Genomic DNA, 27,318 nt, shown 5'->3' on the forward strand with positions numbered 1-27,318 from the left:
GCTCTTTCAGCATTTTCAATATAAGCCTATGTCATCAGGTGTTTCAAAATTGGACCTTTTGCATCTTACAAGTGCAGACTGACTGGGACAAGAAGTTACAGAATAGGCAGCCTAATAACACTCATCCCTCGCTGGTCTATACTGTTGCAAATCTTAGCCTTTTGAAGTGCTTTTACAACTCTGCAATAGAGAAGTAGTGCATTTAAATGTTTGAAAATGTGTGCTTGCTTCATTCATGCTCTAAGCTAATTTAACAGCTCTGATTTTGTAAATAGGGAAGGTCATTATTTAGTCCACAGTAAACTCTGCCCTTAGACATCCCTTTTTTTTTCCCCCTCTAGTTTGTTGCATGAAATTTAAAGCAAATGCAAATATGATTATAGATAGATATATTCCTTTGCTTTTGGTATGAGAGAACTACAAAAGTATTTCTTTTAACTTAAATGTGTTTCATGTTGTGAATCCATTATGTAGATTGACTATGCATAGCCCTTACACACTGCTGGCACAATAAAGACCACTAAATCTTCAAAGGTCCACTGAAGGCATAGATAGAATATTGGCTCAAACTCGTCACAGACTGCTCTGCCTTCAAAGCAAGGCAAAAAGGTGATGTGTTCTTATACTGTTGTTTTACTGAGGTAGCATAAGAATAAAGCTTCTGTTTTGTCTCTGCATTGCCTTTTCTGGGTTTAAGCAAGAGATATGCTGTCTGGAAACTGTTTTCTTTGTTTAATGTGTCTTATGTTGTGGCTTAATAAAATAAGTTTGTTCCTGATTTATCCTGTAATTCAGAGGGTTTTACTTCACTTGAGCTGTTTAGTTCAACTGAGTTTGTATACGTCCTTCCCCCTCCCAAATGAGCAAAAACTAAACCACCGCTGTTATTTAAAATACCCTCCACTTCTTTTCTGTACTTGGGTGTAATGCCTGGTTGTATTGATAGCGTGCATATGTGTTGTGGGAGGAAGGCCGGGTTAGGCAATTGCAAGGGGTACTGGGCGGAGGAGGAGGAGGAGGTGGCTTACACAGATCTGCAGGTAGAGGACTTCATGGTGCAGTGAGGTACCTACTGCATTGCCTTCGCAGAAAAAAGTGGTAGCGGCCAGCACGTAGCCCAGATGTCAGTGGTCCAAGTCATCTTTCCCATCAGACCATACATTTTGGTACCATGTTGCACCTGCCAGTACAGCTGATGCCGAGATCCGTTTCCCTTGTCACTGCTGTGGGTGAGGACACGTTGCAAAGCTGCCTCCCTCCTGCTCTCCGGTAGGGTGCAGATCTATCCTGGCACCTGTGCAGCTCAAAGAACTGTTTAAAAACATTTACCTCTAGAGCAGTCCTCCCACTGTCTATTACCGAAAGGCTTTGGCACTATGTATAGTCTAGGTGCTACTTTTTTTAAATCGGTAACAAAGGTGCCAGAGTTTGTTCTCCTCCAGTTTCAGGAAGCGTTGAGACAACTACAGCAGCAAAGAAACTTTTTGCTGTGAAAGTAGACTGGCAGGGGTCTTGGTAACACAGATGGGGAGGTGGTCCTCAGCGCCTGCAGATTGTGACGTTGCCTTGGGGAGACCAGGCTTAGGTTTTTCTTGATTAAATGTAACCATTAATTGTGTGTGTGCATCTGCATGTGGAGCTGTTTACTGTACCATTTTGTTCCATATATAATGCCCATAAACTTAAAAACCAAGAGGATTTGCAAAATGCATGCACAATCTAAATAAATCTGAAGATGATACAGTTAAGTATGGTACAGCATGTTTTTATTTTGAAAACTATTATAAAGTCAGATATTCCTGTGCCTTAAAATAATCTACATTCTTACCTTGCATTTACTTGAAAGGACTGTTTTTATTCAAAAAATGACTCATTTCTCAGCCAGGTTAAAAATTAGCTTTTGCAAGATAGTCTAAGTGCATAATCATATCCATCTTATTCAATAAAAGTTTAAAAGCCAGAGTGCATAATGTAATGTGCTTTCTAAATATCCTTGAGGCAAAAGGAAGGGAGGAAAAAACAATAATCCTGAAGTGTTTTCTCCATTTTAACCCATGCAAGCTTGCAGTGGGATGTTTACATTTGAAAACTGACCTCTACGTACTGCAGCTGAGAAGTCTATGTACCCAAAATCCTTGTCAGCACATCCTGTTGCAGGCTGAGGGCTTAAAAAAAAAAAAAAAAATGCAGTCCTCTATAAAAGCCTTGAGAAGTAGAGAGAGGAGTGAAATTCCCCAGATAACATGAAATTAAAGTAGATAGATGTGCTTCTCATTTTCTGAGAATCCTATGAATGCTCTGATAGGGGAATGCATGCATAGTACTTCCTTGTTCCACAGCATGGTGTCATGTTAATTCCTTTGCAGGGTGGCTGAAGACTGCATAGAAAACAACTGCAGGGAAAAAAAAAAAAAAAAAAAAAAAAGCAAGCAGCTCTGTTCCTTAGCCAGCCAAAATCACCCAATGATGTGATGAAGTCACTGCATTGTTGTTTTTTTCCCCTGTGTATGTTCAGTATGTATTCTTCACTCTACTTGTCCATAGAAGCAAATTCTTTAAAGCTTTACACTCCACAAATATTCAACCATATACATTTATGTTGTGAATATTATTGGGAATATTTTTACTAATTTTTCCATACTGCTTCAGTAGTTTTATGCTTTCTATCTGCTCATATTCTTTCTGACAAAACCTGTGAAGGCAGGTATTGATTATCACTGGTTGAAGAATCCAGGTGGTAGATTAGTGGTACCCCAACTTCTCTCTCTGTCCCAGACTGGAAAGTGATACTGGGATATGTATGATGCAGAGCTGAAGCCATCAGTACCAGGCAGTGTTCTGCTAAGTGATTTTTTTTTTTTTTTTTTTAAGCTACTTTTGAAAACTGTTTATGAATGTTTTCAAAGGTAAGGTACTACATCATATTTTTACAAAGCATATGTAATTGTAATTTACAGTATACATATTCTACGTGTAGATTGTATGTTATAATAATAGTGGTTTTACCTGGCTGTTTCTTCATACATACTGACCCAATCATGAGCATGCATGGATAATCAAAAGTTGACTGCAGTTTCTAGGTTTCTTTGTCATTCATTGAGATAACTTTTACAGTTTTCCTGGACATTTCTCTTGTTTAGTCTGCAGATTTTGTCCAGGATGATTTCAAGAACTTTATAGCTATATAATACTGCAAGTATTAAAAATCTGTCTCTATATGTCTGGAGACCTTAACAGGTGAGTTGTCTTCAGTCCAGTTGCTACTTTTGCAGGTAATGGATGTCTTGAAGTCCTGTGCATGAATGCTGTGCTACATAACCTGTCAGAAGTTTTGTGTTTTGAGGAAGTATTGGGCAGAGTGTTCATGTGATACATGCTTTCTCTGTATCTATAGGGAAGGATTAGCTTTCAGGCATTGTTAAATGTGTCTCGTGTCTTCTGTGCAAAAGCTGAACTCTCAGTAAGTGCTTGCACTCTACACCTATCATCTGTGTGTGTGTGTAGATGTGTGTGTCATATTTTCGGCATTTGTACAACTGCATAGCACTTGTGTATACCTATCTCATCATTCATGGAAACTGTGGCCTTTCCGTTTGTGTTGTGCAGATTTGCTCAGGTGTAATTCTGCACAGGCAATACTGGACAGTAAGGTGAGAGGTCATGTGTATGTTAAAAGAACTTTCTCTTGCATAGCCTACACCACAATTACGTTGTTCCAGATTCAATGTGGTAATAATGGAGCAGCATTAGACCTGCTTGTTTTGGGAAATATCAAAGGGCTGAAGCATTCTCAAGGGACCACTCTGTCTCATAGGCTTCTTTAACACCAGAACATGAAATTTAACGAAAAATTTTGAAGGTCAAGTGTTTACTTTCAAGTAGTTGTGGAAACATTTGTAGCCTTTTTTGGTGGAAGTTGTGGAGAGGGCAAAACTCTATCCTAAACTGACTCAACCAACTTTAAGTGGTCCTGTTCTGGTAATCTGAGATTACTAGAATCAAGAAACTGACATTGTTCTGTTTGCAGTATAAAGCAAAATAATAATGTGGTTACAAGTTATGGGCTAGTTCCTCAGCATCCCAATGAAAGGGATCTTGGTACTGGAGCAGGTAATGCAAATGTTCAGTCTCAATGAACAACACCTCTGAACAAGATGAATATCACTGAAGCTGCAATTAAGTCTGCAAATAGGGGAGCTAATGGTGCACGGCTTTCTGCACATGGATAGGTCATACTCTAGGAGAGAACAAGTCTGAGAGAATATATTCAGGAAAGCCTCCTGTTTCTAAACGTTTAAAATGCTGTAAGGCCTGTCTCTCAAAATAGCTTCCCTTTGCCACCTCAGGAGAGGCTACAGCAAGCAAGCCTCCAAATCCAGCCCTGAGAGAAGGCTAGCCCTCACCAAATAGTGAAGTTTGAACATGAGTTCAAAGATTTCCAGACTTGGTGTTTACAATCTGACTGTCCAAGGGCAGGCTCGCTGTCCAAGAATTGTGCATAACTTGGTCCCTCAAAAGTCCATACTACCTGTGGAACAGTATTTTTTAAAAGATAAACCTAGTTAATTGTTCTGAATGCACTCCTTGGAATCACTTCAGTATTGGTGTTAGCTCTTTGTAGTGGTTGTTCCATGTCAGATCTGAGCTGTCAGGTCATCTACATGAAATTAGAGCCACCAGCACATCTGGGCACCAGCCTGGCACCATAAAAATAACCATTTTCAAACAGTTGATATTCAGATGACACCAGCCAGGATTAGAGCCATGTCATGCTGGCTGTGTGTGCCCTAAGATCCCAGGACTATGAAGTTGATGGGTGATCATAGGAGGTGGGCTCCTCATGCTCTCCTCAGAGACAGAATAGCAGAAGTTAGTCCTTGTAGAGCATGGTTTGAAACATGTCTAACATACGTGTCCCAAATCTCCTTTAGGAGCCTACTGCTGCTTGATATGAAGCTAGAAAGAGTAGGCTGCTGTATAATTTATCTGTAGGGTTTACATCACAACTGCTGGGAGATGATTGAAATAAATGCCTGTTTCATGACAGCTTTTTTAACTTCATCCATTTGCTCTTATTTATAGCCCCCTGCAATATTGACGTTAATTCATAATTTTATATGGTGCTTATAGCCTTCAAATACAGAAAAATAACTGTGCCTCCATTCATTTTTGGAGGAGGAAGTTAATTAACAATATCACTTGCAAAGGACAAGACTGACTCTGCTCTGAGCTCGTTTGCTGTAGGGAAAAGCTAGCCTGGTGATTAGCTGTTTTGGATCACCAGGAGATATAGTCCCATTTCAGATGATTTTCTTTGACAAAACTGTTTTTCATTAAAGTTAAGCATAATACTTCATACATGCTGTATTAGACTCCTGGAGACTTTTTTCTAAATGACCTTGGTACTTTTTGGAGAGCCACTTCCTAGAAAATTCCAGCTGAAACCCATGTTTTTGTGAAGTCTGTTGGTACGTATCCTGGCAGACATGCAACCTCTCTGCATGTTTTTCATCTATGCCCCAGGCTCATTTCAGATCATCTTGTTTGTGCTCAGTGTCACTGTCTCTCATTGTTTTCCCTTGACACCTAATTTTTGCCTTTTCACATATTGATTTTCCTTCATGTTTTTCTTAGTTTTGGCTTTCCTTTGTTGGTGGCTCTTTGTTCTTCATAGAGATATCATCCATGTTAGGTTGGTCGGGGATATTCCCACCCCCCACCCCCGATTGTGCTCTTACTCTAGGGTTTTTTGGTCAGGTGTTTTTTTGGGGTTTTTTTGCCATAGTAGTTGCCATCCTATACTGTGTTCAGTCTTGGCAGAGCCCTGCTCTGATTCAATGCCTTGGGGACAGAAAATAATGTTTTTTTTGTAAATGAAGAGCTCAGGCTGCAGTCGTAAGATATTGTGAAGCTTGTGTAGAAAAATGGAGATCAGGAGGCAAGAATAAGCAAGTTTAGCAGAACAAAAGGGCTGGAACCTAAGAGCCAAATAAAATGTCAGCCTCATTAACATGAATATTCTTTTCCTGAATCTGCTAGGAAAATAGTATATTCTGTAGTTGTGGAATCTGAGGTCAAACAACCACAACAAAGAAGAATTAGACAGGCAATAGGGGTCAGAGTTGTTTCAAGTTCTGCAGTTTTGTGCAGGTAACACTGCTTTGGTTTATGCTTAATGTTTTTGAAGTTATTGCTATAAAAATTATTTATTTTAGATGAGAAGGCTAAAATTAAGTTGAAGGCTGCTCTGCCCTCAGGCGAAGGAAAAGAATACCTCTTCTAATTTCTTATTGCCCTCTGTTCCCATAGAAACTCCTGCAGTATTTGATTTTTTTTAACTGATGTAATTTAGATAAAGAATTCTTCCAGCAAGAGATGGGGGAAATTCCTGATCCCAGTTTATATTACATTTAGGGTAGTCAAGTTTTTATCCATAGACTTTTCTTTTTTTTTTAATGTTGAGTGTTGATAATAATTGTCCTGATGTTAACCACCGGGTCAGGTTAAGTCTAAGAAGTTACAAAGAACTTCGGTCACACTGAAACTGCTGTTAAGCCGTAGACAGAATTTATTTGCCTTGATAAAGTAGAATTTGTGTGACATGGATTTCAGAAATGCCTTCGCAAAAGATTGGATAACCTTCTGTTTCAGCATGCTTCGTAAAGTTTAGTGTACATTTCTAGTAATACCAGATTCTGAACCCTGCTGCTTAAATGTATTATGGTAAAATTCTGGCTGTACAAACAACTTTTGTGAAGTTTACATCAGTACTCAATGTCCCACGGTGAAGTTGTTACTGCAACTTCTTGCACGATTGTACCAGAAACAGTTCTGCAAATAATCCAAACATTCTTGTGTAAGCAAAATATGACTTCATTTTCCCTTTTACCAAAAAAGTAATGACTTGATCATTTTTTATTAGTGCAGAGACTTAGATGTTAGCATACCACAACCTAATTTATTTGTAATGAACTTCTAGGCCTAAATTATCCACTTGCTTTCCTTAAAGCTTAATTAGATCATTGTTCAGGTAACTCCTCTGCAGTTCTAATTCTGACTCTTCTTTCTCAGCTTTGGTCTCTGATCTTATTCCTTCTAATTCTTCATTCTGTGCTTCTGCTGTTTGCTGGGCCGCCTGTCCTTCAACTCTCTTCCAGGCGCTGCTCCATTCCTCCTCTAGCACATCTCTTTTTTTGTTCCTTGCTCCTCAAGGCTAGTTCTGTGTTCAGTGTCCAACTTATATACCAGTATTTATTTTTTTCCCTGGAGTTCTGAGCTGTGAAAAAACTAACTCAGACCGTTGAATTATGGTACTTCAGCAGTGCTTGTTGCACAGGTTAGCATTCTTTGCAACAGCAGTAGCATTTGTCTATCAATCTTTTGTGTAGCAATGCAGTGAGGCTGTTAAAGGTGACATTACAATGCAGACATATTGGAGCAGAAGTGTGGTGTCAGATTTCAACACGATAATCTCATTTCCTGAATTTAAGGTTAAACGTTTCACTTAAAATTTAATACATGTTACAGTGAGGCTGGATGATAGCCCTGTGCTTGTCCTGATGCTCCTCATGTGAGGTTGTTGCTGAATGGTATTACCTCTGCTCATGAGTTATGTTGAGAAGGGAAATAGTGAGGAAAAGGGAGAATAGGTTTAGGATTTGTGCTTCATTTCAGTCCCAAGAGGGAGAAAAGTGAGAAGCAGTGAGATGGATGTAGCACAGATTCACTGATTCTTTTTTTTTTTTTTTACATTTTGCTTCAAGATCAGGTTGTGATGAAAGAAACTTTGTACATCTATGCTATGTGCTTTTAGATATCATGTGATAGCATGACAATTACTGCATGGAGACTTGTTAATTATCAAATATTTCAGTGTCTCACTCAAGATCATACAGAAATGTATGTCTTAGTTTAACCCAGGGTTCTTGAAACCTGTGCCAGTACCCTGCTCATGCCAGGCTAACCTGTTTTTCCACATGGACAGTACAGGGGGGAAAAGGAATTTTCATACTAATACATAATAATAAATAAACTAAATTCAAATACTCAAAAGTAGAGAAGAAAACTTATCTTCTAGGTTTTAAGCCAGGTAAAAGTCTTCAGAGAAATTTTAACAAAAAAAAAAAATATTGCTACAGATTATGGAGTAATACTTAGGATGTTTGCTAAATAACTTTGATATCATTGCTGCTTGTCATTGCCTGTCTGAAAATTCCCAGTTGTTTGCTTTCCAGGGCATACCATGACATCTGGTTAAATTTTGATGTACTCTGGTTGCAGTACACTCCGGCTAAGTGACTTGCAATTGATGTGGTGTTTTTCCTTTGCTGTCATCAAACATATGTCCTCTTTGCCTTATGGACTCCAGGGGAAAACCATGTTCTAGAGCCACACTGTTAGCACTTAGATCTTTTGAACTGCATTTTTAGAAACATCTGTAAGCCCACAAACAGGTTTTAAACTTGGGGTATGGCTTTGTGAGTACTTCATTGCATTATTGGGTACTAGCACTGCATAATCTAGAGATGTTTTATTATACTAAAAAGCATGGGAGAGTACAGCTTTGAAGCATTTAAGAATAAATGCCAGAATCTTGGTTGGCTGCATTTATGCATTATCCTAGAGACATTAGTCATATGTTCACATGCAGTGTTTTCCACTGCATTATCTTTGTTTCTTTTTATTTTCCTTTTGAAGTATTTTATTCTGTCTCATAGTTAGTGTATATGATTCAAACCATGCTCCAAATAAAAAACAAACAATTATTTCTTGATATATGTATTTTCATGGCAATCAACACAACTTCTGCTCATGTCCACATGATAACTAATTATTGTCCATGGAAACTATGAGTTCAGATGATATTATTTACATTGCTCATGATGTTGGTTCTTACTACTTCATGGACAGGAGCTGAGGTTCAGCATGAAAGACAGAAATGCTCATTAGCTTAGGGTGCTGCATGTGAAATGCCAAAGGCATGTTTTTTTCCATGTCTTCAGCACATTATAGCATTTCCTATAACCAGAATAAGGCTTGAATTGACCGCAGCTATGAAAGCCTTATCTTTGATTGATCAGGTGTTGTGAGCTGGGTGCTTGGACATTGACATACACCCACTGAAATCACTTCCTTAGCAGCACTGAAGGCAGAGGTGGGTATGCAATTGAGTACATCAAATTAAAATTCAAATTCTTTAATCCTGAGACAAACATGTCTGTTCATGCAGTTTCAAACTGTGTTTCTGTGCAGCTTGCCCTCTGTGCTGAGGTTGGGGAGAGGCCATGCAGAGCTGATGTTTGTCGTGGAAGTGTCCATCATAAGTGCACACTGAGGATAAAAATTCTGTGTGGGCTAGAATTAAAACTCATATTGTATTGCATAAGCACAAAAGTGCTGAGCCTATTTTGCAGATACAGTGTTAATCCTGGCACTTCTTAGGTCTAATGGCTTGATGTCGTGAACTTGACAGTCTTCTGATACAGTTGTGTTATATGTCAACAGATAAATATTTTAAAAGGCAATATAAAATCCTGACATTTCATCCTCTGATATTGAGAAAAATGTTGGCTATATATGTAGGACAGATATTTAAGAGCTTCTTCCTGGGCTTGAGCATAGTGTGGAGTCAGCCTGGTAGCCACAGTTGTCACTCTGTGACTGGTAGACCAGTCAGAAGGGGGAAGTGCATCTTCTGCTACAGAGTTCCCTAATAATCTGTTGAGGGTAGTTTGATGGAAGTAAGTGTCCTCTATTGCCACAGACCTTTCTACCTTGTCATTAGAGTAATTCTTCCTTCTTTGTGATGTGGTGTGGCTTCTAGCTATGGGATTGTAGCAGAGAGGGTTTTGGCTCTTCTATGGTTGCAGGGACCCCCTTGAGCTATAAGAGAGGCAAATGAAGGGAAAAAAAATTAGGCAGCCTATAACTTTAGGTAATCTTTTTTTTTTTTTACAATAATATCTATCTTTTTAGATACATATATGTAGATATTGATAGCATACCTCTTCAAAATTGACTAGTGCTTTTCTGTAGCTAAAATGTTCTAAAATAACCTGAAATATTTAATGTTCTGCCTCTGAATTTCAACCAGTCGCTTTTAAATTTGTCAAAGCAGATGTCCCAAATCAGAAATGTCATTTTAAATTTTGAGGCCCCTCTGTTTGTATATGCATGGCTAGTGATTTTATAGCATATTCACTAATGTGGTTAATACTTTAAAACTGCTTTTTAGAAAGAAAAGTCAATGTTGATTAGCTATTATGTGAGCACAAATTCTATCTTTAGAGTTTCAGTATTACAAGTAAATCCAATTAAATTGTGAAAATGTTTTCATTCCACCTCATTAACATAGTTTTTAGTAAAGAACATAATATAAATAGTATAACTGCAATCAATCAAGTAAAAAAAAAACCCCAGAAAAATCTTCTTTCATCCTGTTTTAAGTGCCATGAATAAAGCAACTAATACTTTCCTCATGTGCCCTTGAAAATAACGCAGGCACTGCCTTGTTTCAGAAGCTTTGCCATAGGGTCTGGCCAATAAGGCAAGGTTATGGGAATGCAAATTTTGAATCTGCAATGCCTGCTAAATGCTGCTGGAGTGCCTCTGGCAGGAAGATGTCACAGCGTGGTGTCCTACAATGCCTGTGGCTTTGTGGGGATTTGTCACCTGTGCTCTGCTGGCCCAGGGCAAGAACAAGAACTGCATTCAATGCATAAACGCTGGAAAGGGCCTGACCTTGTCTCTGCCTGTTGGGTTTCAGTATACACCTTACTCTGACTTCACCTGAAGGAAAACCATGAGTTACATCTTCTATGCTTTAAAATAATTTCTTTCAATAACTTTAGATGCTTTCTAGATTGGGATTTATCAGTGGTTATATCATAGGCTTAACAGACTCTGAAGCCAAAGACAGAGAATTGCAGACTGCAGGAAACCATACGAAGGATGTTCCTCTAATTATCATTTATCCGTTAAAAGTATAACTTGAACATATCACTTAAATGTTTTTTACATGTAATCACAGTAATGATTGTGTGCTAAAAATACTGACATTCAGAAGGTGGAGGCAGCCATTTGCATAAATAGACGTGTGGAGAGCAAGATGGGAGGTTTAGTTACTCTACATGGCAGTTTTAAGGCAGTAAAGTACCTAATTTCATGCTAAGGAAATTAGAAACTTACTGATTTCCACTGAAGGATATAAAAAATGTTCATTTTCCCACAAAGACTTACCCTTTCAGCATAAGCAGATATTTATTAGTTGATCTAGGAAAAGTCAGGCTTGCAACCTTCAATAACTGTACAAAGGGTCACTTCTGCATTTAATTTCATGCTTTGGGAAAGTTTGGAGAAGTTTTTCCTTACTCTTCACGTGAAAAATCTGGCATGCCACTAATAATATACACGGTTAACTGTCAGATGTTGAGCACTTGGGTGCAAGGTTAATTCTTCTGGGTTTAATATTGTTATTTTGCTGCAGTCTGAGCTTGCTCCAGTACGAAAAAATAATTCAGAGGCAGGTGCTTTTGATAAATGGAGTCATGCAAGAGACATTGCAGATCTTCTCATCTTATATAAGAATATCAGTAGCAATTGATGTAATTGAAAAATCTTTGAATGAGTGAAATAGAATCCAGTGCTGCAGTGTGTCAGGAAATCAATCATAAGTAAAAATACATGCTTTCCATTTTCATTTTGGTCTTGCACCAGACTATTGCCTGGCTCAAGCAGAAGCTGCTGTTCAACTGTAGTCAACAGCATCCCAATTGTTGGAATTTGCAGCCTGCAATGATACCTGTCAGGTTGATTTTAGAATAAACTTACAAAAAAGTTTAAAATTCAAAGCCTGACTTGGTGTAATATTATTTTTTTTATTGCAGTTACATCTTCCTTAATGGGTTGGTATCAGTTCTTATAAAGTGCATCTTATTATTTCTAAAGTTATAGTAAATGGTCCATACAATTAACAGTAGCAGGGAATGAGTGAAAGCAAATAAGGTTTGTTCCAATTCCGGCTTATCATATTAAGTGCATCCCAGTTTCACTCTTTTGCTTGATTTGTCTCCTTTACACAAAGACAGTAATCATTTGAGACATGAGATTTTGATTTTTTAAAAGCATGTGATGCCTAACATCTGGGATTATGGGATCCTAAATGCAGTTGGAAACCAAATAATTTTGTGTGCCCTGTGCAGATTTCTAAGCTCATACAATATTTTAGGCTGGTTTGGGTAACTTCAAAGCTTTGGAAGAGAAATATCCACTGCTTATTGAGAGTCCCAAATAATACAGAGGTGAGTACAGCATCCTGTGCAGTGGGGCAGAGATAGAGCCACTCTGTGTCTGGTTTGGACAACGGACAGTTGCCTTAATTAGAAATTCTTTGTGGAGCTGAGATGTGAAATATCTCCTTGTTTCCATGCAAATTTTTGACTCTGTTTCCTGGTGTTTGAAGAGGAATGAAGCTGCTAACACAGTAGAAGCGAATGGCAGTAATAAATGAAAACGTAAAGTAGCAGGGTCAGGAGTTTTCTCAGCACAGTTTGCAGTTTGTGAGGAGTGCAGATGCGTTGAGTGAGGAGCTGGATCTTACTGAGGGCATTCAAGAAATCAGGTAGGTGGGAAGCAGGCAGAGGTTCTTTTAATTCCTCTTGCCCACGCTGGAAGGAGGACCATTAATTAGCACTTATGGTGATGATTTGGTTTCACTCCACTGGTCATCCAGCCTCTTGGACTTTCTGGGACTCCTGGGTTAAGAAGCAGCCCAGCCTACTGTACAGCCCCGGAGACAGGACACTTTCTGAGGCATACCAAAATAGTTTGTTTGGAGCAGTTAATCACTGTAGGGTAAGTGCATAAAGTCAGGAAGTTCAAAATTCAGAACTATGCTGTTCTGTGTTTAATTAGGTTTTTATATTCCTCAGACTTAAAAAAAAAAAAAAAAAAAAAAAGTGGAGGGAGTTGTTCCACCCCCCTTTAGAAAGAAATGTGTTTTGTTTTAAAGGGGAAATAAAAGTAGAGAAGAATGAACTAGGATAGGATAGGAGGTATGTTTTAGATATAGCATTTGCAAAGAAAAATTGCAAAGTGTGAATGAGCATAGGATATAGCTTACTGAAACTTGCATTGTCCATTGCTGTGAAGCTCTAATTTTTCCTTGAGGTACATTTTTCTCTTTCAGAAACATACTCAAGCCAGCGCAGAGAAATAATTAGGCTATTACAGTCAAATAAATGTTCTATATCTTCTTTAAGTTATAATCACAGAAACCCCATGGATTTTATAGGCTCTGAATTTTATATTGAGTTTGAAGGCTAAATAACTAGAAATTAACAATGCCTTGCTTAAAGTTAGTAGAATGATCAACTAAGAAAAGAAAAAAATAAATGCAGTTTTACTTTAATAATTTTATTATTTCAAGATCATTGGATAGAAAGAGCCCTGAATTAATAAACGGTTTAATTTGACAATCAATTTTTACTGCAAGACATTAGTTTGCAGGCAGAAAAAGCTCCTTGATTCTAGCTAGCTGATTACCTGGAAGGAATTCCTTTAGTTATGTGACAGTTTCCAGGAGATTAACATAGAGCAATGCCTAATTCAGGTTGAAGCGGGGAGTGTTTCCTCCCATGTTTTAATCTGTGAGCAGCCATGGACTGCCTGGTTTGTAACAGTGGAGTCTCTGAGGAGCCTTTATGAGGATGACAGTTTAGGAAACTGCAAACAAATGAAAGAGCTGATTCTACCAAAAGATGAAACTGAGGAGAAAGGTGTCCATCCCTAAAGCTATTGATGCCAACCATGCTTAGATGAGGCAGTCCTGACACTTGTTAATAACCCATAAGTGAAGCTACCTTAGCATGACCAAAAGTGCTATTCAAACTGAGCAGGTTCAATGCTGATTCAGTTGTGCGTAAACCAGCATTCAACTTGCACAGAATCAATTTGAACAGAATTTAAGTAGTATCACAAGGAGGCTAAGCTCCCCCCCCCCCCCCCCCCCCCCAAAGTAATTTTTCAACATTATCCAAAACAAGGTTTGGATTGTCTCACTTTATTTAGTGTTTTCATTTTTATACTGTCAGCTGTGGAAATGAATATGTAGGGACAAATCTGACACTAAAAAATTGTGATTAACAGATTCAATAAAAACCATTTTATTTCTATAAACAGCTCAAAGGATCTGGAGAGGAGTTACACATTTTTATGTCTCTGCTTATGTAGTGAATAAACTAAAAAAGGGAGAAAAGTGGAATACAGTTATGCAGTTTTTAGAAATACCACAGGTCCCACACCATGACTTCAACAGAATCATAACAAGATAGCATAGGAAATATAAAATATGAGTGCAAGTTTCAAGCAAAGGGTCTTACAAATTGTCAAAGTAAATGTTCTTGAAAATCTAGATTAGGTGAGGTTTACTTCTCTAGCATTTCACAGAGCAACTCTGATAAAATTTTCGTGTTTTCAAACTTCTCTCTTTGACTATAAGAAACAGTTCAGGATGATCATACTTCAATAAAATTACCAAGAACATGATGCTGGCTTGCAACTTCTCAAAGAAAAAAAAAGAAAAATATTGACATTTAAGCAAGACATATAGGTAGTGCTAGTTTTTTAACTGCTTAATGAAACTACATGTGAGATGTGTTTACATCCATAGAATTTTAGAGGAAAATCCAACACCCTCTAGGATGTGCTATATGCAACAATCAAGGAGGCCCATCAGTGGGACCCAGTGATGGGTACAGTAAGTGGTCTCTTGTTCAGGATTTCATCCCTAAGCATAGCAATAAATTAGCATGATTTGAATAAATTTCAATAGAGTTTATAGTGTGTGTTTGGTTCTGAGTAACTGCAGTGCAAATCAACCAGAACCCTTATCCTGCTCTTGAAACCCAAACCAAGAGGAGCTGCAGGGACACTGCACAGGCAGTCTGCAGATTAGGGGCGAAAAGCAGTGGCTTGGCGGAGGACTGTCCACTTTGGGTAGCCTACTGTGTTATGTTGAGATAATTCATTTAGGTTCTGTTAGCTGGAGAAAATGAACATAGAGACAGTGTGTATTGCTGTGGGTCTGTAGACTTCAATGACCAACTCAGACAAGGCTTCTTCATTAATACTACAGTTATATCAAACAGCATGAAACTCTGTCAGAACAGGATGGTGAAAAAACTATCCTAGTATTTCTCTAGATGCAGGAAGATCTTGAATTTTTAAGTATGGGCTTCCTTGGGCTACTTTAATAGAAAGTAAATATTTTCAGCCAAGTGCATTGTTAGTAGATTTCTTTAGATTGATTTCCCATTACAGTGAGGTCAGTGCTTTGAACTGTAGCAAATGACTATGTTTTTTTCTTATTTACTTAACTGCTCTTTTATTTTAAATATTTATTCTAGAGAGAAACATAAAATGAGGTAGTAGACTGATGTCAGCATAGTACGTCTGAAACGTGGGGACCTCCTTTCTGATTTTGCCCATATATTGCAGTTTCAGTTTTGGTCAAATCACCTGGGCCTTGCCTACTACTTTTCTGATTAGGCTTAGTTACAGCTGTTGCTGTAACTGCACCAGATCTGTATAGGAGTGAGCAGCACACAGGGGCAAGGTACAGTCTTTCTTGTGCATCTTGTGAGGATGCGTCAATAACGTTACACTGATGACTGAAGCATAGGCAGCCCATCATATCGTCTTTCTTGTGTGTAAAATGAAGTTTGTCTTGTGGGAGAGGTTTGAAAGATGGAGTAGCCAAAGTTTGGAAACAGATGATAAATGTATACATTCAAAGTTGTAAACTTCTATTGAAATGTATTTTTTTTCTAAACTGAGGGGAAAATAGCACAAGTTTGCTCTATTATGTGACTACAGGCATGGTATTTAACTGATCAGAATTTAGCATCTGTAGTGGAGTATGCGAATGAGGGTTGGAAACAGGTCATTGGTGGTGAAGCAATATGCAGTGTGCACATTCAGCAGTGTCCACTGTGCCGAGTACAATCCTAGAGTTCAAACTGGAGTTTATCACCTCACTTTAAGTGCATTTTTACTTATGTTTGCAAGCGACTTAAAGAAATGCTTTGCCTTGCTGTCAAGCCAGTGACATCCAAGAACTTACTGAGTTTCTGATAAAAAGAAATTGAAGGTCATTTCTTGGGTCAGCGGGTTTATCTCTAATGCAAAGCAGTAAGCTAAATTGACTGTGTGTTTTGCAACAACAGCAAAAGTTTCAGAAGAGCTGGAGTGTAGTGTCTCATCCATTGCTACAGTAATACACATTTAGGAGAACCATGAGGAAAGGCCATAAGATTTCCATGATGTCTTAGAACTAATGAACCTCCAGGAGAATGAGGTTTTGCTTTGACTTTCAACTTGTCTGAGCTGTTCTGACAAATTCAGTCAGGTGCTGTTTATAGCCATATTGTTGCTAAGGTCTCAATCACTACACTGTTCTTACTGAGGAAGGTATTGAAGGCTCTGTCTTTATCATACTGTTGTATTCTGAAAAATATGTCCAGGGGCATGATCAAACAAAGCTTCTTTTACCGCTGAAGTCTGTTGCTGAAGTGTGAACAGATTCTTGTCTTCATAAGGATAAATATTTAAAGTATTGATGTAGGTTTTCTCAAGTCCTATTCTTTGCTTGGAAGAAGGGTCAAAAACAGTAGGAGTAACGGTTCCCAGTTGTTGCACTGCCCCATCCAGACACCTGACTTAACTGGTGCCTCTGCTTCATCAGCACCAGCAAACTTCAGGCAAGGATTTCTGCCTTCTGCTGTAACCCATTGTCTCTGCCCAGCTTGCATAGGGCATAGTGCTGGCTACATTCCTGCCTGCTGAGCATTGCCCTTGATTGCAGCTGATGTCCATTTGGCAGCTAGGACTAAGTTATGTACTCTTTGTACATGATGCAGAGGGGAAAAGAACTGATACTGCAGATTTATGCTTAGCTTGGTCAGAACCATTGCGAAGCCTGGCATTTCTGTTGATTGACAGCACTGATGACAGAGGTTTATTCCGCAGGGGCGTGCTGCTACCCTAGGGGCTGATCCAAAACATTTCTTATTCATTCTTTTAATTTATTATTTCTTTATTTCGTTAAAAAATCAACATAATGGCTTTTAGCAGCACATGGAACATGGTGCAGTTAGCAGGTCTCTGACTTCTCTTTACATGTTTAAAAGGGTGAGGAAAACAAAGGGGCATGTTTGCAGCCTCTAGGTGAGTACAGATGGTTGGAGACATTATGGTAGTGCCTATGAAAGCATCTACAGTGTAAAGATCAATTTTCTAAGCTGGTTCATGCATATGAGTAGACTTAGTAGAATAGATAGCATTTATGGGCAACTGGTTTCTGGATAGTTGTTTTGTTGGGTTTTTTTTTCTGTTCTGTTGTGTCTTTTAGCCTGGCCAAGGCTGAAGGTCACCTTCCTAATGGTAGATGAGAAATGGACTGGTGGTTTTAACCCTGCTCCAGTCATGTTTAGTACTCGTATGGTCTAAACTAAGAACCTGAGAGCTGCCTGAACATTCGCATGTCTCTAGATTACAGCCAATGAATTTGAGCACCAGTGCTTAGACTGCAGTGCTTAATCTGTGACAGCTTTGACATTACTGGAAATTGCCAACAGGAAGGGAGACATCAGTAAAATGTAAGGAAGGCCCCTATATTTCCATCCAGATTTTTTGGCTGCTCAGAAATGCAAGGTAACTGGTTTGGATGGTGTAAGATAACACAATCCCTTTCACTTCATGGGGTATTTGTGCCTGTTTTGAAGCTCTGGGACTAAGTTCTGCAAGCACTTGATAAAGCTTCAATTACGTGTTCATCTTCCAACCAAGCACTAAATTACCTGTCTTTCCAGGTCACTAGTTATTTGCTGATTAAGCTCCGCTCTCTATTTTGAAAGAATTGCTGTCATTGAAACAACTGCTTTATCTCCTGATAGCTGACATAGCACCTTTTCCTGTTCCTATGCTCTGCTCAGCTCCAAGCAGGGAAACCACAGGAGAGCAGGTGGAAAGAGAGCAGGAAACACAGCTGTCTGATACACTGCTGGGAGATGAGGATGCATCCTCCCACCTAATTTGCTTCCTGATTCCTCTCTGTGTGGTGAGGTGTAAGGAATCAGTTCCATATAATAAAACTTGTGTTTGCTGCATAAGGATTGCAGCATGCATCAGAATTTTACACAGGAATAAATACAAAAAAACCCATTTTGCTAAATGAGAGAGCTGCATCTAGCTGTATCCTGTCCAGGACAACTGCAGCTGTGCTGGGAAGGCAAGACTCACAAGATCACAAAGCAGGATTTTTGCAGGAGAACAGATAGTGGGGGGGGGGAAAAGGACTTGGCACCACTGGGAGGCAAACCATACACAGAGGGCTGTCCAGTGCAAAAAGAATAAAACTTCTGACTAGACATAAAATATTATTTCCTTCCTCTAATACTGCTCATTTTCACTAATCCAAGGCATGGCTGGGGGCAATGCCAATTCAATATAGAGCAGTGCAATTATAGAATGTCTCTTTACCTCCAAAAACCAAAGTCCTGATGGAAAACCTGACATCAAGTCAGTAAAGCAGATTAAGCAAATCTATGAAGGATTACAAAGTGGAGCATTAAGTGCTAAATCAGATCATTTCCTCATCTACTGCATTGAGTTCTGCAATGGGCTGCTCTTAATGCTATAAAGAACAATGAAGCTTCTCAGGATACATTTGGTTAACATTGTACTATGGTGATACTTGAGAAAATAAGGCCTTTTTTAACCCCTTGAGGTGATTAGTTTATTTCTGTGAAGGACAAGGTCTATTTTCCCATGTGACGTTGTCAGAACTTGCAAAATTACTCATAAGTTGAAGTGATCCAGTGCATGTTGGAATCATTTTGTGCTGTTGGTGCTTGTTTCTCGGCAAGTCCTGGAGGTTGTCAGTGTAATGGATTTAGAATGAGACAAAAACCCCTTACTGAGCTCAGTGGCTTCAAGCAGCAGTTCTTAGTGTCATCAGAAGTGTAAAAGTCAAGAAGGGGAAAGGAGAACAAATCACAGAGGATGGCTCTCGTGAGCTTTCTATGTTTGCCTCAGCTGGCAGGCCTCCTTTTTCTGGAGTCTTTGCTCTGTGCTCAAGAGAAAGAGGGTTTCTTTCTCCTCCTTATGCTTCTCTAAGATTTCTGCATGCAGTTCTGAAAACTCCTGGGACTTTTTCTTCCTGCTACCTTGCACTGAGCTGAAAACAGTATCCCTGCTGCCACCACACACCCTTGGGTGACAGACGTGGAGGGGGATCCCTTGCCCTCTGAAAGCCAAGCCCTGAGGTGGAATGTGGGCCCCTTCCATGCCTTGCAGAGAGTCAGAAAAAGGCAACAGGAGTTAACGCTCAGGATCTCAGAACAAGCATTTCTATGCAGGGAGTTATTTTGAGAAGAGCTGGTCTCCCTTGGTAGAAGAGCTCCCACAATACGTGTTTATGAAAAGAAACGATCATCTGAAGTTTGTGGGGCTACTTTTGTAAGTCTTCAGCTGTGAACATTTAAGTTGCACTGCCTATCAATTGTTGTTTAGTAGCTGTTAGACCTGTAGTCAATCTTGCATTAAACATATTTTGGTTGACTTTTCTTGCCGATATTTTTCCTATGTTACTTTATTATTTGAAATTAAGATTGAATGTAGTGCTGTGAACAGAATTAAGGTATTCTGCTGCAAGGAACTTGTAGTCAAATTCAGGCACAGTGATGCACAGGCATACTTAATATACAGGATAAGGATGCAAACAAAAAGAATGGAGGTGTCTGGGGAAAAATCAGTGCTGCAGGCTAATTTACTACTCCTGAAAAGCTACTAGGCTTCAGAACATAGGGAAAATATTGAACAATACAAAAGATATATTTTCCCTTCTTTTTTGGTGTGTGTGTTTTGGTTTGTTTTTTTCCCCCAAGATGTTAATTCCTAATGTGTCATCAAATAGAGGGGAAGCACCCAAAGAAAAATGAGAGAGAATAAGATAGAGAACCTATGTTGCTGTCTTCTGAACTGGAGACCAGAAAAGAGAATTGGAGGTTTTTTTTCTTGAGTATGCCTTGTGAAATAAGAGCTTCAGGTAAAAAAAAAAAAAAAAAAAGTGGATTGAACCTGGATTACAAAGTAGTATTGACGTAATTAAAGCTCTGTTGGCAACGTACTGTGAACTTTTCAGAAAATACTTAGTCTGTATTTTTCTTTATATGTACCTGTGAAAATAAGACATTGGCCATTGCTTTTCTTACAGAGTATAGCTACAGACCATAAAAAGTACATACCAGGGGTACCCAAAGTCAACACATCCAGATTTTAATCTGTTTGGAATCTTAAGTGTCTAGAGGGGATCCAGGCAGCTACATGCACTAGCAAAATGTGGGAAGCAGTGATCCTATTGAATTAGCTGGCACTATTTTACTTTGAATTCACACTCATGTCTAAGCCTTGATTTTGTGCAATTTATAGCTCCTCTGTTTCAGGAGTGGTATCCAATGTTTCTTAAGGCCAAGGCATAGCCTTACAGTACTGGAAGTGTTTATGGGTCTAATCCACATTTCATTTTTCATTTAAATAGTCAGTGATGGCAGTGAAGGAATTGTTAAACATCCTTTTGTGGACCGAACTCATTAACATCACGTGGCAATCGATCCTTCAATCTACAGTCGTGTCCAGCAGGGACTGGAAGGTCAGAAGAAGCAGAAGGAACACAGTCTGAACATGCATGGACAAAGAACTTCTCTGCAAACTTGCAGGTGGTGGCTGCAAGTCCCAACGCTGGCTGTGACTGACATGCAGCGTGGTCTGAAACAAAATACCCAGCTTCTCAGGAAATATACTGGTTTCAGGTAAAGAAAAACATTAAATATGGGACAATTTTTGAAGGACAACCACCTGAAATGCAAGTGAAGTTATGCACACGCAGACATAAAACCACATGTGTACCTATGGATTATTTAAACACAGAAGCACAAATTAATTTAGCTTATTCCAGAGAATTAACTAGTTTATTTATAGTGAGATCAAGTGTACTGGTTTATTAGCATTTTGATAATGCTGCAACTGAAACTACACACTGGGAGTCAAGAGCTGCTTTAATTGTGTTGGTGGGCCTGCAACTGACCTTTGTGGTAGACGAGCTATTAGTATCACAGCCTTGAACTTTTTTACTTTTCTGAACATTATCATTTTCATTCTGCTAGATCTATAGGTGAAAGTGATAAATTTAAGGAAGCTGGGTGAAAGGGCCCTTACAGTAGCTATTTCTGGACTGCCCATAGTCTTCTAGGGTGACCACAGGGGTATCACAGAGCCTGTGTGCATCTAGTAGGATAAGGCCAGTAACTCTTCTGCCTCATGTTTTCTTTATGAGGATAAAACCATTAAAGATTTCAAGTCATTCACATTCTGTGGGGCTGAGCCATATACTGCTTTAAGATAGATTAATGCTAGGAACATAAGTACTATCTCCCTTTGTGGCATCATTTCATGAGGTTGCAGTAATTCTTTATTATCTTTTAAAAAACAGTAGTTACCTTGTGGGGTTTCTAATAACTCATGTTATCTCATCTATTCATATTTTCTGATGCGTACTCACCACTTCACATATATTATGTTGTCAGTGAAGTACTCACATTTTTCCTCAGGAGTAAGAATTTTTATGTCACTCTGGTCAACAAATGCTAGGTGCCCAATACTGATTTGGAAGTATTAATTTTCTTCTGTACTTCCAGCACAAGTGGCAGCATCACATCACTGCGTTTTTCCTCTCAATACACTGGTTAAGTATTTTAGCACTGTGAAAACTAGAGATTGAAGAACAGGTGGATAAATGTTGATAAATACTTTTGAAAACAGCACAGTTGTCTGTATTTTATTTGATTAACCCAGCATTCTAGAAAAGCTTTCGGGTCTGTATCTTTGGAGATTAAGCAAATAGTCTAATTCTCAAAAGAGCCAAACACTTAAGAGTTGTTCACAGACTTCTACTAGAGAGCAATTAGCTCTGTACTAAGGGCATTTGAAAGACCCCAGTCTTGCAGTCTGAAAACACTGCTTTTGGCAGATTGGGCCTGACAAAAAACATGCCCCAAAGCTAGCAGTTTTTTAAGTGAGAGCAAGACAACGAACAACGACCATAGACCCTTTTGCAACTAAACAAATGCCCATCTGTTTTTTTGCATTGTGTGAGGGCAGCACAGCGTAATTTTGCAAACAGAACATTTTTATTATTTAATTATCTCAAAAGCTAAGTGATTCAAAGAAATAAACTGAGTCTATGCCAAAGGAAAAAAAAAATAGTAACAGCAGGCCCAGTGCCTAAGGGACTCACTCATGAACGTAAAGATGACCGATTTTACCAGCTGCATACTCTGGTAAATAACCATCTTGAGCTTGGAAATTCCTATTCACGTGAATATTCCCTCTGCTTTTGTATTAGCCAGGATTACTCCTATGTTTATGAGTACGGCAGACCACGTGTACTCGAAAGCTGAGCATGATGGCAGATAGCATCCAGGACCTCACTGCCCGGCACAGTGAAGGGGAGTTCTGGGTTTCTGTGTTTTGTTGTGGTACCTCTTTCCTGTAATCCTCAGTCTACCTTGCTCAGCATGTGAAGGTAACATTCCTGTGGGGAGTTAATATGCTGGAACAGGTTATGCAGGGCATTATCAGTCTTGCGGACTTTAAACTGAGAGTCAGTTTTTAAGAAAGAAAAATTTGATTTATGAATGTATATGGGAAGTCCATCAGGATAAACAGTCATAGGGGTCTTAGAGGAAATGGATCGTTGACTTCAATGTAGTGTGGCCATTGTTAGGCTAGTAGGTTTGGGTACCTACTGTTTAGTTTGCAGCATGTGTGGAAAATGCAGTATCAATTTCTCTCCCAGACTAGGAATCCTTCTGGAAGTACTTTTTTTGCTTTGCAACTTTGGTGTCAGTTTCAGGGATTGGTGTGGTAGATCTGTGTTTGAGCTGTTTGCTCATAGTAATGAGGTTTGGATGTGTTGAAGTTACTCACCTAAGCAAGTTGTAGATTAAGAAGGAGAAAATAAAAAAGCAATTTGTTTCCTATGTTAGGCTGTTCCTGCAGGCCTAGGCAAGTTGGATAATGCCTGGTGCTTTTTCTACCAAATATTTATTATGTACTTTGTTTTTGGTCGCCCACACTCAAGAGAGCTGACCTGATGCTCAAGACAGCACTCCAAGAAACAGAGACAAAATCAGCAGTAGTTGGGATGGCATGAGAGAGGGGGTTTCCTTAGCTCTCTGTAGCAAATGCTCTTAGTGCTACTTTCTGAAAGTCTTTTCTCTTGTAAGTTAGCAACAAAATTATTTTCAGGTAGTGATTATGAGGGTCCAACCATGGCAGCTGCTGTCAGCAGTGAGCTGTGGGTTAGGTGATTGCTAGTCCCACTACTGGAGGCTGTCACAGGGCTTATCCCAGCTACCCCTGGCGAGGAGGACAGTGCACCAAACCTGGGGCTGGGTTTAGCAGCTGCTGCTCCTATTAACTGTGACCGTGCGTGGTAGGTGGTTTCTACCTTCCCCTGTGTTTTGATTTCCCTATGAATTTGTTTTCTGTACTGCTCCAAAATGCCTTTTCAACCTCTGTGGTCTTATAGCGATTTACTTTATCTGGCTATTGTATCCAGAAAAAAACCTAACAGAAAATTTGTATAAAGAAAGGAAGGGATGAGACAAAAATTGCAGGCAAGCTACAAATAAGCACTAAGAATACTTGTACTATTGTTAGTATTGAATAGAATACCTACCTGGTGCAGAAGTTCACAGGGCTGGAAAGGCATCTAGATAGTAATCATGGAGGTGCTTAAAATGATGTTATAAGTAGCTTAGCAGCAATTGTTGGAAGAGAGAGGTTTTTGTTAACTGAGTAGAAAGTCTTAGATTTTGATATTGCTCGTATTTTTTTTCAATACAGTATTTTTTGAATCGCAAGCAACCCTCCCATATGCTGTGAGCAGATCATGTATTTGTTGCAGGACTAAGAAAATACAGTGGTAATTTGAATAAACTGGAAACAGAAATCTCTTTAAATATTTATTTAGAACATGAATAACATGAATATATTTGGTTTTGGACATAAAGCAGTGGTACCATAATTCAGCAGAGCTTTATCTCACCTCTACTCCATAGCAAAACAAATGCTGATGACATGAAGCAGGCCAAAACACAGTGGAAAGGTGGAGAGTTTAATTAGTATGTTGTTATTCTGCCTCTCTAATTCCAGCATTAGGGACTTAGTTTGCTACTTCAACTTTTTTTGCCGTCAGGGCTTCCTGAGGTGTAACACCACAGGTTATTCAGGGGAGAACTCAAGGAAAGCTGGCACTGCTGATGTCTCTGATGTCTCTCTTGCACCCTCTACAGCTACTCCTTTTATTTTTTTTTCTCTGTTTGTTAAAACTTGTGTTGAAAATTCAGGAACTTCTGAAAATACTTTCTCTCTGCTTTTAGAAAGACCAGATTTCTTACTATTTCTTTGTGCAGGTATGACAGTTGAAAAATTTCTTAGAAACTCATCTAGTACAGTATACATTATTCTAATCAATAATTTTACCTTTTTTTTTTTTTTTTTAAGAAATGTGAATGTAACTAAAATGCTATGTCCTTAGTCAATTACAACAGTAATCATGTTGCTGTTAAATGTTTGTGTTACTCCTTTCTTGCCTGGCAAGTTCATCATCTAATCTCATTCTTTTTCCCTGTTCACTTTCGGTTTTGCTCCCCCCAACTCCCATACCAAGGAGTTACCCATGACATTCCAGTTTAATGATCAATATGTCATGTAAGGTTCATAATAAACTGATCACACTGCAATCTGTCAATGAAGGTCTTTGACAACAGAGTATTGCTGAACTCTACTCCTTACCCTGTGAGAATGTTTTCTGTATTTTGTTCATGAATTGACACATGAGAATTTGTTCTCCCTCAAGATGTCCTAAGGAAATATTTGGGGCTTAAATTATTCATTGTCAATACCTGACTAAAACATTTATATGTTTTTTGCACTGTCCTGAAAACTTGTAATTATATTAGTGGGTTTTTTTCAATTAAATGGGCTATGTATTGTAGAGTGCATGTATATTTTCCCAGGAGGAACAAGAATTTATTCCCTCAGGCAGCTTGGCTGTAAATAAATATAAGGTTATATATAACATTGCAGAAGGCAAGCAGAATCCTGTTTAGTCAGTGAGAAGTAAAATAAATAAATAGGGAAGACCATTAGATCTTTGGCAATACCTTTATAGAAATTTAAGTCAATATGATGTGATGAGGATGAAAATGGCTTGGGAGGGAAGCTCTGCAAAACCAGGCACTTTCAGACCACAGAATTAAAACGTCTGATGAAAAAAACTAATGCAAAGTATCTAAGTTAACCCAACATTTACTAGGAAAATTCAGATCAAACCTGAGATTAGTGCTTTGTGTTTTCTACTGATAACCTTGATATTACAACTAAGTTTTTCTACTTGCCTCTCTCACTCTTGTATAGTTACTTAAGACCCATGTGTCTTCACAGCTGCTCTGTTCTGTTAGCACCAACAGAACAGTACTAGCCTGATGCCCTGAAATTTTGGTGGAAAAAGCTTCAGATAAGTAAGTATTAGAGATGGCACTGAGCAGCTGTTTGTCTGGGTAAAACTCATCTGTGCATCTGTGAGTTGTTGAGCTTTTTGTTATGTGACATCTGAGCAGCAGCAGAAAAGTGAGGGCAAAGGAAGAAGGCAGATTACAAAAAAAAATCCCTCATATTTTTTGCCAGGTGTTTTTACCTCTCTGAAGATTCTGATAAAGTGTTTAAATTATTTTATATATCATTATAGAAATATTGTTTTGTTAATGTTAATAAGATCTTAATAATAATTCTGTGAGCAGCTTTTGCAAATCTTTGCTTTGTAGCAAATCTTGTTTTGCAGCAAAAGGTTTTTGACAGGGTGATATGTCGCTGTTCTGATGAAAAACTACCCATGTTTTGCTAAGATATAAAACCTTATAAAAATCAGTATTAATTTGTAGGCAAAGAAAAATTGGGGAAAAAGTGCTTTGTGACAGAAAACAGATGCACACAAAGCAAGCATTTCAGAGTTTATTTGCCCCAAAATAAATGATAGCACATGTAATTTTAGGCTGATGTAAATGATCTGAAAATTTACATCAAATTCAGCATTTAGAGCCTCATGAAACAAATGGAAAATATTTGAGAGGATGGCAGTGCCTTGTTTGAACAGAAGTGAGGCCCCTCAACATTGCCTTATTCACTTCAGCATCAGAGTGATGATATGTTCTCAAGTGGAACAAAGATAATTTTTAAATGCCTCCCCTCCCCAAATTCCCAGACCCAGGCACTCATATAAAAAGGTTACACTGGAGGGCAATTTGCATACTTAAAGGAAGCCATATGTCTCTATTTTCCCAATATCTGCCATGTAAAATTCCAGAGCGTCAGTATTCTGTCACTTCAGAGGTAAGGGCTATGGGTAAGTGTTAAATACAAATTAAGTAAAGCCATCTCTGAGCAAAGCACTGCTAAGCCAGGCTAAAATGCCATGATAATGGAAGCTCTGGGTATGTGCAGCCACAGCTGCAAATGGGCAAAACTCAACCCATCAGCCTCACCAGCCCTGTCTAAAAGTTGTCTGCTACTTTTTCAGATGTTTCTAACTAAGCAGCCTTCCAGTGTGGAGCCCTGGTAGAAAGGGGTTACATTTTAAGCAACCGGGAGAGAGAAAATTTCAAAGGCAGAAAGAACAGAAGAGGAGAGGGTGGTTAAAAAGACCTATTTAGGGTAACGACAGGGAGAGCACAATACTGCCAGGGCAGCTTGCCTGTCTTACAGTGCAGACAGAAAAGTTAATTTGACCTTAATGTATTAAAGAGGAATTACAGTACATCAAGACAGTACAGGACTGTTTTCCTGGGGAAAGGGGGAGGAAAGGGTGGTGGTGGTGGTGGAATTTAACACCTTTACAGCAGAAGAAAAAGGGGAACCCGGAAACTGTTGACTAGTTAGTTTAGCATTGATCCCTGAAGAAAAACTGGGAAAAGTTACTGAGCAAGTAAGCTTTTGATACATATTTAGAATATAACAAGGAGCAGCAGCCATCAGATTTTGTCAAGAAGAAATTGTGTGAAAGCCATCTGATTTTCTCCTATGACAGAGTAACACGTTTTCTGGATATGGGAGAAATATAGTTGACATATTTCTTGGCTTCTGTAGTGGTTTTTGACAAAGTCTTTCATGACACTCATTTGGAAACTACTGAAGCCTGAT

The 27,318-nt window shown here is 38.8% G+C and overlaps 1 protein-coding gene across 5 annotated transcripts in view; it reads left to right on the forward strand.

Annotated features, from left to right (window-relative positions):
• ANO4 (anoctamin 4) overlaps positions 1-27,318 on the forward strand; it is a 198,143-nt gene that overhangs the window by 1,304 nt on the left and 169,521 nt on the right. The gene's annotated exons all lie outside the window — the stretch shown is intronic.

Source organism: Falco cherrug, chromosome 5, assembly GCF_023634085.1.
Source record: "Falco cherrug isolate bFalChe1 chromosome 5, bFalChe1.pri, whole genome shotgun sequence".
Lineage (NCBI taxonomy): Eukaryota > Metazoa > Chordata > Aves > Falconiformes > Falconidae > Falco > Falco cherrug.